Source organism: Bos indicus x Bos taurus, chromosome 4, assembly GCF_003369695.1.
Source record: "Bos indicus x Bos taurus breed Angus x Brahman F1 hybrid chromosome 4, Bos_hybrid_MaternalHap_v2.0, whole genome shotgun sequence".
Taxonomy (NCBI): Eukaryota; Metazoa; Chordata; class Mammalia; order Artiodactyla; family Bovidae; genus Bos; species Bos indicus x Bos taurus.
The window spans coordinates 87,991,752-88,003,961 of record NC_040079.1 but is presented as its reverse complement, the minus strand read 5'-3'; the positions used below and the strand labels follow the sequence as shown (position 1 = coordinate 88,003,961).

Genomic DNA, 12,210 nt, shown 5'->3' with positions numbered 1-12,210 from the left:
GTCAGAGTAAAACCAAAACTCAAGTTTATGTTTGCGGTCCACTCTCCTGTCACAATTTGTGCATACAAAAACAATTTCCAACAGTAACACTCTGCAATTAACAGTTACACATAACCATTTATATTTTAGCAGCAAAGCACTAGGAAAATGCCCAAGAACATTCTGTTTCAAAAGGGAAATGCTTTTAACCTCTTTATGAAAGTCAGCATATTCCAAACCTAAACTACCCATCTTTGCTAGTCTCTAGTATCCACAGGCATAATTCTACACTATTAAAATGTTTTTATCTTCTTGCAAATAACTATATTAAATGCCAGTTGAACATTACAAAGCCAGTTGAACATTATATATTTTATGTTATTAAATTTCAGAAACTTGAAGAAAAATTTAGCTCAAATATATTTCTATTAAAGTTAACTGTAAAACATCTGGGTAATATGACAATTTTCTTCCAGGTTTTTGAGTTAGAGTTGACATATAGCATTGTGTAAGTTTAAGGTATGTGGCAGGATAATTTGATATACACAGACTGTGAAATGATTACCACAATAAGATGAGTTAACACTTCTGCTACTTCATATAGTTAACTTTTTTTTCTTTTTGGCTGCTGTTATGAGAACATCTAGGATCTACCCTCTTACCAACTTCCAAGTATACAATACAGTACTGTTAACTGTAGTCAGCATGCTGTAAATTATATCCCAGAACTTATTCATCTCATAACTAGGAATTTGTACCCTTTGGCCAGTAGTATCTCTCCATTTCCCCCAGTCTCTAGCCCTTGGTAACCACCAATCTATTCTTTGTTTCTATGTACCATGACTATTTTAAGTGAAAGTGCCAAAGAATTTTACCTTGAAAAAAATATGAAGAACATGTTACATTAGTGGCAAGTATGTTAAAACATTTTTTTTTTTTTAATTTAAAACAAAAAGAATGTGCTGAGAGCTCATTATGTCTTTACTGTGCCATGCCAGATTCCCCTTCTAAGAGTGCCTCCAGCAGGGGCACAGGCATGATCTATGCCACACAACCCCCTTCTTAGAACCTTGCTGGTCAAGGGAAGCCAGACCTAATGATGTGAACACTCCACCCAAACAGGGGCGGCGGTGACTACCTAAGCCCATCCTCTTTCAAGACTATGAACTGGAAATGGGAAGAGAAAATCAATCATGTGGTGGGTGCAGAAGCTAGGTGTAGAAAGAAGGCTTCTCAAGGTGTAGAAAGAAGCCCTGAGAGGGGCAAGCTCTGAGTAAACTGAAGCCATCAGGCAGAGAAGAGACGTACAAAGTAGGGGATGAAGTAATTGGTAACAAAGGAGCAGTAGAAATAGAGACCAAGTAGAACACGTCATCATAATAAAGATGGGGACCAGTGAAATCCTGCTACTGAGGGAACAATGAAATAACCCATTTTCCACTGCTGCCCTGAATCACTCCAGTTTCCAGTGTTTGTGTTCAACATCTGTAAGAACCAACTGCAGCCGTTTCCAGAGTCCTACAAGGTCCCCCTCTGCATCACCTAGGATATTCTAAGTAAATTGTGGGACCTGCCATGCTTGTATAAACCAATAAGCAGACTTCCAGAATCATGGATCAAGTGAAAGAAGCTGGATAAACTGCATTTTGCAAAGAGAATTTTATCCTCCAAGGTTGGTTCCAGGTTTTTCTAGGACTAACATCCTAGAAAGAAAACAATATTCTCTATATCTTAAAAAAAAATCATAAGCTAAAATTTCAATACCTTTGTAACAGATATTTTAAGGGGAAAAATCTTTTTTTCTCTTATCTTTTAGCAGTAGAGCCAATCTTGTTCATATTTCTAAAAAGTCATATATATAGGGGTGGAAAGCCTAATTACTAACTACTACCCTCATGATTAGAAATAAAAAATATCCACATATATCTTCTAAGACATTTTAGTAACCAGTGTTTTCTAGAAGAATTATTGTTGACGGGGTCTTGTTTTTCAGGTTTTATAAATCATGTTTCTGAAAAATATTTTATGACATGGGAAAAAGATGGGTACAAAACTCCAATATGACATAGTCACAATGATGCAAATGTTCATGTCTGCGAGATGTGTCAGTGATATGTAAGTACGGAGAAATTATGACTGAATTTTATTTTCTTCTTCACGTATGTTTTTAATTTACCAAATGTTCTATAATAAATAAGTGTTAGTTTTGCAACCAAAAAAAAAAATGTACATTATTTTTACAGTGAAGAGATAGCAGACTGTACATCATTTATTGTTAATTCTGCCCAAGCAAACCTCAGTTAAACACTCTTTCTTTTACTCTTAGCCAATGAATTATTCAAAATTCTTTAAAGTGCTCTCATAAATCCCGCAGAGAAGCTCTTGTTACTGCTGACAAGCAAAAGACCCCATCAGTGCTTATTTAATAGAGACGCATAAACTTGTATGCAGATTTTCTTTTCCAAATGAGGTCCCAGAAAACACAGAAAATATATATAGACAACTGTGACAAACAAAGCTCCCAGAGGAAGTGGAAAGGTGTTGTGCCATCTTTGGGTGCCCCACAGTAGTAAAGAGGAACTTCAGAACACAGAATAAAGGAGAACCTGAAAAGACAGGAGTTTTCATCCTCTGTCTCCATTTGGTTGATAAATCTTTTTCAGGTTTTCACATGTCCATACACCAACTGGAAACCTGATTTCTCTGCTTTTCAGCCTACTCACTGCATTCATCAGATGTGTATTTCAGTTGTATTCAGTCTAACACTTCATTGTGTATCAATTGTTGAACAATTGAACAATTTTGTTCCCAAACTGTTTCTCATGTGTTAATCTCTCACCCAGAGAATAGAGGCATCAATAGAGCCACATGCTTCCTTGGTTCCCTTGCCCAGTGGTACCACTGAAGCAATTTAAGAAGCACAAGTACTAGTTGAAGAGTAGATGAGTCTGGGAAGTCGAAGCCCAGCTGCAAGAAGGATAACAAAGAGAGGTAGGAAGTGGTGCATCCCCAAAGAGTTTTGCCAACCCGTTCACTCTGGTCTGTAACTCTTGAGTTAAGAGAGTCCAATGTAAGAATAATACTTCTATTTTTCAACTTTGCTCTCATTTACTTAGTCACTATCACCACACCCTGATATTTATGCAAAAAAAAAAAAATTCCAGTGAGCAAATTCAGCATCATAACCAGTGTTCAGTAAGGACAAGCCCATCACACTTTCTTCCTCTACCATCATGTTAAAGTGATTCAGTCCTCTGTCAAGCTGTTCTCTCTGGATACCCATTTTGTCAGCAAAAACAAGGAACACCTTCTCTAGACTTCTCTGTTTACTCGAGGCACAGGTGTGGGACACGTGTCCAGGCCCAGCATCCTCGTGTCTTTTAAAGGGTATCGTCCCCCAAAACCTCTACCTCTACGGTTTGAATCATGATACTAATCCTTAAAGTCACTCTCAAGGATTTTTTTCAAATTTAAATTACACCAGGAAGAGAAGAAAACACATTTGTCACAAATAAACTAGCAGAGTTTGGGGTCTGGCTCTGTGGGGAGGTACGGCGGCAGGACCAGCCAGGAAAATGCCAGTGGCAGTGATGGTGGCAAGTTCCTTCAGTTTCAGAAAGTTGCTAGATCAGTCGGACAACTAGGAGCTTGAGGCTCCGGGCGAAATTGTTATACCCCCAGTGTATGGCCAGCTTCTAAATTTATATCTGCTCCATAATAACGTGAATAATGCAGGAAACTTTTGAAAAAAGATATTACATGCTATAAAACCTGCAAATTCTGAACTTGGTCAGTAGGACAAAGAATTTGGCAGAGAGATTTCCCCAGAATCTATTTCACCATCAAAGCTCACCAGTGGTCTGAGATGGTCCAGCCAATCGTGGAAGTGCTTAGAGATGCAACCTGGAGAGGAGCCTTCTCCCTGATCTCTCAAACATATACATCTATCGTCATCACCTGCTATTTTGCAACCTTTGTTGGACTTCCAGTGGAAGAGGCTGTGAAAGGTATACTAGAGAAGGATGGTAGGCTGATTCCACCACAAGGATGGTCATGCCCACAAAGCCACTTGCAGGGGCCCTGGATATTTCCTCTAACAGGTTTATTGCTTTATCACAGCCTGCCCCTGTTCCACCCATTCCCAGTGGGCAGCAGTTAGCCTGACTCACCGACTATGTGGCTTTCCTTATCATTTATCATTCTGAGTTCAAGACCCACCTTCCAAATTCTGAATACTGACAAATAGAGAAATGTAAAGTGTTTATTTTCAATTTTATCAGATGGATTAAGCACCTTAGCATTCCTAAATATTTGATAAAATACCTATATATAAACTAAATTATAATGGTTGTTGAAACAATTCTCATTTTTTAATAGTTGACAATTTTGATGGAGCCCATCAGTCAGTTTATATTTCCTACTGACTCATAAAATACTGCCTTCCTGCTTCATGTAGAACAGTGGTTATCAGTTGTTTTTTTCTGCCCCGGCGCACAGCACACTCCCATCTGTACCATAGGTTGATAGCTGCACTGACAGTTTGAGGAGGACTATCCCCAGGGGCAGTATCTGAATTGCTGAGGACCCTAATTCATCCTCTTTGGAGAATATGCTCTTTTCCTCTCACCTCCTGAGAATCACAAATATAAAATACTGAGAGCTGAGGAAGAAAAGATCATTTCCTTAGTAAAGCAATTTGTTAACTTTAGATTTTTTTTCTGAGAGTGTGACTACATCTATTGCCGGCAGCGGAGGACTTGCCATGAGAATAAGCTTAAGACATTCATGGGAAGTATTCATTTGTATTATTTCCTTTCAGAAGAAGGAAAATGTACGGGTGGAATGCATAATTTGGGAAAGAAGCTATTAAGTGATACACTTTGTACAGCTGTCCTGCAGCCTATTGATTGCTTATATTCATCCCTTGGGTCAAGTTCTGCCCTTGGGAGAGATACTGAACAAATCTTTCATTTTTGTGTATGACAGCTCTCTGAATATTTGAAGTACAATATTTGAAATACAATATTTAATTATTGTATCTTCAGGCTTCCCTGGTGGATCAGACAGTAAAGAATCTCCCTGCAATTCAGGAAACCCGGGTTTGATCCCTGGGTCAGGAAGATCCCCTGGAGAAAGGAATGGCAACCCACTTCAGTATTCTTGCCTAGAGAATTCCATGGACAGAGAAGCCTGGTGGGCTACAGTCCATGGTGTTGCAGAGTCAGACTCGACTGAACAACTAGCACTTCACACTTCACTTCATTGTATCTTCAGGTTAAAACCACCTCACCTCCTAGTTCATTTATTCTGCACTTGTTCAATAAATATTCAATTTAATTCTTCAACTAGCCTGTCCTCCTATGAATGCATTCTAGTTTGTCATTGGTCATTGTCTCTGTTAAAGTACAAATGTCTTAATTAAAAAGAAATAAAATATGTAATGGTAAAAAAAAAAAAAAAAAACTTAGCAGAGATTGGGAATTTCCTGACCAAGTCCAGTGGTTAGGACTCTGCAAGAATATTGGAGTGGGTTGCCATGCCCTCCTTCAGAGGATCTTCCCAACCAAGGGATTGAACCCAGGTCTCCTACATTGCAGGCAGATTCTTTACCATCTTGGACTCTGCACACTCACTGCGAATGGCCTGGGCCAATCCCTGGTTGTGGAACTAAGATTCTTTAAGCCTCAGGGGCACAACCAAAAAAAAAAAAAAATAGAGATTATTTTATCCTATCTCTAAGACAAAGCAAGGCGTTAGGAAAGACAATGGGGAAGACAGATGGCAGGAATGTAGATATCTGAGACTGGGACAGTATCTAGGAAGCTCCATGGGCAGTAAGATGCTATGTGGAGATGAGAAGAATCAGGATCATTGATGAAAATAAAATATGCTAAAGGGGTCAAGGAGGGATAGGATATGTTGACTTGGACCAGTCCTGACAGCTCTGCAATTGCAATTTTGCTGTAATTGAGGTACAACATACATACAGAAAAACAGAGAAAACAAAAATATGTTGCCTCAGTGGATTGTTGTAGGTGAACAATGCAACCACTGATCCAGGTCAAAAAAACTGACAATGATTCAGAAGCTCCCATGGGCCTGTTCCCAATCACCACTCACTCCTTCCTTCCCAAAGATAGCCTCCTTTAAAAAAAAAATTAATTTATTTATTTAAATTGGAGGCTAATTACTTTACAATACTGTAGTGCTTTTTGCAGAACATTGACATGAATCAGCTATGACTGCACATGTGTTCCCCATCCTGAACCCCCCTCCCAACTTCCTCCCCATCCCATCCCCCAGGGTCATCCCAGTGCATCAGCCCTGAGCACCCTGTCTAATGCATCAAACCTGGATCGGGGATCCACTTCACACGTGATAATATACACATTTCAACGCTACCCTCTCAAATCATCCAACCCTTGCCTTCTCCCACAGAGTTCAAAAGACTGTTCTTTATATCTGTGTCTCTTTTGCTGTTTCATATATAGGATCATCGTTCCCATCTTTCTAAATTCCATATATATGCATTAGTATATTGTATTGGTGTTTTTCTTTCTGACTTACTTCACTCTATAATAGGCTCCAGTTTCATCCACCTCATTAGAACTGATTCAAATGCATTCTTTTTAATGGCTGAGTAATATTCTGTTGTGTATATATACCACAAATCCCTTATGCATTCATCTGCCAATGGACATCTAGGATGCTTCCATGTCCTAGCTATTGTAAACAGTGCTGCGATGAACACTGGGGTACACGTGTCTCTTTCAATTCTGGTTTCCTCAGTGTGTATGCCCAGCAGTGGGATTGCTGGGTCGTATGGCAGTTCTATTTCCAGTTTTTTAAGGATTCTCTACATTGTTTTCCATTGTGGCTGTACTAGTTTGCATTCCCACCAACAGTGTAAGAGGGCTCCTTTTTCTCCACACCCTCTCCAGCATTTATTGTTTATAGACTTTTTGATAGCAGCCATTCTAACTGGAGTGAAATGGATAACCTCCATTTTGACTTCTATTACTTTAATGTAGCTATGTATGCTTATTAAATTTGATGTAAATGGAATCATACAGAATCTATACTCTGGAGTCTGGCTTTTCTTCCCTCTCCATCTTGTTTGTGGGTTCCATCCATGTTTCTTGTTGTGATTATAGCTTACTCATTCTCATTGCTATATGGAATTCTACTATATGAATATGTCAAAATGTATCTGACAGTTTTGCAGCTGATGGACATTTGGGTAGTTGTCAGAAGGTGGGCTTCCCTGGTAGCTCAGCTGATAAAAACATCAGCATGCAATTCAGGAGACCCCAGTTCAATTCCTAGGTCAGAAAGTTCCCCTGGAGAAGGGATAGGCTACCCACTCCAGTATTCTTGGGCTTCCCTGGTGGCTCAGATGGTAAAGAATCTGTCTGCAATGTGGGAGACCTGTGTTCAATCCCTGGGTTGGGAAGATCCCCTGGAGGAGGACACGGCAACCCTCTCCAGTATTCTTGCCTGGAGAACCCACATGGACAGAGGAGCCTGACGAGCTACAGTCCATGGGGTCACAAAGAGTCAGACACAACTGAGCGACTAAGCACAGCAGCACAGAAAGGTGGGGGGGGCTATTACAAATAATGCTGCTGGGAACATTCTTATACTATGTGACTCTCAGTGCACAAATACGTGTACTTTTGTGGTAAATACGCAGGAGTGGAACTTCTGGTTATAGGGTCAGCTTATGCTCGCCTTCACCGTGACACTATCAAATCATTTTCCTAAGTAAATGTATCATTTACATATCCAGCAGTGGAATATGAGAATTCCAATTATGCCACATCCTTGTCAATATTTGTATTATCAGCCTTTTAAATTCTAGCTATTCTAGCAGATAGATAATGGCATCTCATTGTGGTTTTAATTTGCATCTCCTGAATAACTAATGCAGATCTTTCCATGTTCAGCAATTTTAAAGAATCTGCCTGTCTGTTTCATTGCAAATCACTGCTCAGTCAAATTTGGATTCAGAATCAAAAATCTTTTTTCAGTTCAGATATGTTTGACATGTGAGTATATGTTAAGTGGCTTCAGTCATGTCCGACTCTTTGTGACCCCATAGAATATGGCCTGTCAGGCTCCTTTATCTACAGGATTTTCCAGGCAAGATTATTGGAATGGGTTGCCATCCAGGGGATCTTCCCAACCCAGGGTCAAACCCACATATCTTACATCTCCTACATTGGAAGGTGGGTTCTTTACCACTAGTGCCACCTGGGAAGCACATATTTGACAAATAACATTGTAAATTTAAGTTGTATAACATGTTGATTTGATACATTTTTATATTGTAATATGATTACCATTGTAGCTATAGTTAGCACCTCTGTCATGTCACATAATTATTATTTCTTTCTTGCTGTTGAAATAATTTAGATCTAGACTTATCAAGTTGGATGATTATAATATAATACTGTTGTCTATATTCCCCATACCATGCATCAGATCTCCAGGCCCTGTTTGTTGACTAGTTGCAAGATTGACAATCATTCATTGAGTCCCTACTCTGAATCTGAGACTACATGTGTTAGCTGCCTCCAATCACGTGGTCAGAAGATGGTGGTGAGAGGTTTTTCTGGAGTAGGTTATTTCTGGTCCTATCTGCTGGCTTAGCTCCAGTGTGTTTTCGCTGACATTCCAGGGAGAACATTACTGGAAGAAGAATATGCCAGCAGGGGCAGGGAAAGAGAAAAGGAGTTGAATATAAACAGTGAAAACCAGCTGGTTTTTCAAATTTTACAGCTTGAAAATAGTTGATGACAGTTCCCACAATGAAATAATTTAACCTATCAGCCATATAATCAGATGATTATTAATATTGATACCTATTATACCAGTCCTCATGAGCAAAGGAAAAGTGAACTTTGACAGGTGTTTGATGGTATTAAGAAATAAAAATCTCCTAGAAAGATCTTTATTTGATTGACTCACAGGACAGGTTCTCTAAAAATGTGAGTGAACCTCCAGGAACAGGAGGTTTTTTGAAGGCCAAGGAAAAGTTTATCTGGCTTCAAATTCCACCTGGCAATTCCTTCCAGAGCTAGCAATAGGGGCTGGTGAGCTTTTTTCTGTTCTAGAAAAAGAGACTGCAAATTACTTTCCTCTGCACCTCAATCAAAAGGGGGTACTAGATGACCTTTCCTTGCTGCCTGTCACAGGGTGACTTGAGTGTATGAATGCGACACTCTGCATGTCCATGTTCGGTTGCTCAGTTGTGTCTGACTCTTGGGACCCCATGGACTGGAGCCCACCAGGCTCCTCTGTCCCTGTGATTTCCCAAGCAAGAATATTGGAGTGAGTTGCCATTTCCTTCTCCAGGGAATCTTCCTGACCCAGGGATTAGCAGCCGGATACTTTACCACTGTGCCACGTGGGGAACTCTTACCACTGTAGGGTCTGTTTACAATTGGGATGCTGTCTATGTGCAAACAGTGGAGAGGAATGAGAACGTGGGGAGAGTATTCGGGAAGAGAAACACGTGAACAGGCTACACAACAACTGGAACAGTTAGACATACCTTTGTTTAGCAGATCTGCTGAAGAATCACTGAAAGGAAAACCCTAAAGGACAAAGCAGGCCCCAAAGGCCAAGACAGTCTGAAACTCCAGAACATTTAAGGGGACAGGTAGATCAGCTCCTGACTTAGCTGGTAACTAGTTTTTGACCGGGAGTGAAGGGGAGGAAACAACCTGGTAAGGGGGAGTGAGCATGAAGCAACTTAAGGCAAATGTCAACCATTTCCCAATTTTCCCTAAGGCTGACCCTGAAGTATTGAAACTTAAGTGGCCTGAATTCCCTGCCACTGAACCTAAAAACAGACCTGGCATTTGGGCCACCTTAATTATCCATTTAGATCTCTCTAGAACACTGACAGTGCATTTGGAAGGACAAGTTGACGAGGTGAGCCAGGTTTTTCTTAGCCACCCAGCTTACCCAAAGGCCTATGCTGCTGCTGCTGCTGCTAAGTCGCTTCAGTCGTGTCCGACTCTGTGCAACCCCATAGACAGCAGCCCACCAGGCTCCCCTATCCCTGGGATTCTCCAGGCAAGAACACTGGAGTGTGTTTCCATTTCCTTCTCCAATGCATGAAAGTGAAAAGTGAAAGTGAAGTCACTCAGTCGTGTCCGACTCCTAGCGACCCCATGCACTGCAGCCTACCAGGCTCCTCCATCCATGGGATTCGCCAGGCAAGAGTACTGGAGTGGGGTGCCATTGCTTTCTCCGCAAGGGCCTATAGTTGAGCTTAAATATAATCACATTTTCAATTCTATGCAATTTGCACTTTATCCAGGTGAATAACCTAGTGTTGGTGGCATATATCTGCCCAGAGATGAAATCGTCATCTTTCTTTTCCTTCTCCAGAAGACACAGGAGAACTGAGAAACTATATTTTGAGGGAGAAATAAGATAATGAGTAGGCCCAGAGGGTCTGAAGGATGCAAAGTGGCCAGGTGGAAAAGCTTCATCGTGGAATTAGAAGGCAGGACTGGGCTGAAACCTCATAGTGATCTTGCGCGGCTTTGAACAAGCTCTGTGGTTATCAGTTTTCTTATCTGTAAAATGAGGGGATTGGACTCAGAGCTAAAAGTAAAATGTTCCTTTATTTGACGTAGTAGGGTTTTGCTCAAAGTTTTTACCCAGAAGTTAGATTGTGGGAAGAGATGCCTGGTTATTCTCCATTTTCTCCCCAAAGCTTTGTGTGCTGTGTTTTCAGAAAGGCTCTCACTACTCACGTTGCATATCCTGCACTATTTTGCTCTCTGGTTCTGTCTGGGTTTGGCCAGTAGGAGATAACCTGCAGGAGAACTGAGAGCTGAATGAGATAGAGTTGTTTTTTCCCCTACTCCTTCCTGCTTTGATGTGCTGGGTCCGCAAGTCCAGCTTCTATGGGGCACCTTTACTCTCTTTGCCCCCTCAGACCTACTAATGGTGATAGATTCCCCCTGTCACTAGTCCCTGGGTACCTTATCATATTTGCTGGCTCCCTTAACCTTGCCCTCATCACTGTGAACACTCCTTTTACTAAAACCTCTTCCACTGAACAACTTTGAGTGGAGAATTCACTTTCCTACCAGGATCCTGGCTCATATGAAAAGTTTTTCTTCAAAAAAGAAAGTTATGAATTACACAACTCCCTATGTCTCCCCTCTCCCCACCTGATGCTAGCTATTACTCTTTGTCATTTCTGGAGAATGATGAGGTCTGATAGATGTATTTATCTGAAGGAGAGAAAGGTATACAGAAATAAGAGGTTTCCTTTTTTTTATTACTTCCATAATTTTTTTTCCTATTTATTGAACTGTAGTTGATTTATAATATTATGTTAGTTTCATATATGTTGTATGTATATATATGTCTATATATACATAAATATATATATTCTTTTTCAGATTCTTTTCCATTATAGATTTTTACAAACACTGTTGTTTTTCAAGTGGACTTCACCAGCACAGCAACTCACAGCAACATGCAGTCTCACGCTTCACACAGAAGAAATCCAGGTAGGGAAATGGTTAAGTTATTTGGCTAACATAAATGACAAATTACATGGTCCAGGTTCCAAAGACCATCCCCTCCCTCTCCCCATCTTCTCCAACAAGAATTATTGGACTTGACTTTGAAACGTGACCAAATTAAGCAGGCAGTTTCCAAGTTTTCTCTTTCACTTTGCTTCCAAGATAAACGCAATGCATAACTCTAATTTGTATACATTTTAGTTTCAGTCAGGAGTTGGCAGTTTTTCAGAAGGGCTGTGCCAAGTTTCATCTATGTACTGAAATTTACAGTTTTTTAGCCTTTCTGATTATAACCTTTTCCCCTATGTCCTCTTCTTCCCTCCTTCCCCATTCCTTGTGGATTGAGGCCATGATATCATCCAGGAATGAAGAAATTTGAGAGGCTAAATGTCTTTCATAGATATCTCAGATTTTACTAGAAATGTCTGTGAGTTCTGAAAAACTAGAAGTCTTGAAGACATGTAAGATTGTCAGGGAGGTGGGGGAGTTTGCATTTGTGGAGAAAAAACCTGGAACTTTGAGAGCACTAGAGAGATTTGAAGTAGAAGGAGGAATGAAAAAACTCTTAGTTGAAGTAGAAAGAGGAATGAAGAAGCTTTTAAAAGCAGAAATAACTTACAAGAGTCTTTTATAAAGTGTGTGCCAAGGAGCCTGAACACTGTGCCTTCTGTGGGAG

The 12,210-nt window shown here is 40.3% G+C and overlaps 1 protein-coding gene and 1 pseudogene across 1 annotated transcript in view; one reads left to right on the top strand and one right to left on the bottom strand.

The window, feature by feature from the left end:
- Positions 1–12,210, bottom strand: part of FAM126A (family with sequence similarity 126 member A) — a 215,339-nt gene that overhangs the window by 90,745 nt on the left and 112,384 nt on the right. The gene's annotated exons all lie outside the window — the stretch shown is intronic.
- Positions 3,555–4,218, top strand: LOC113890917 (annotated as a pseudogene).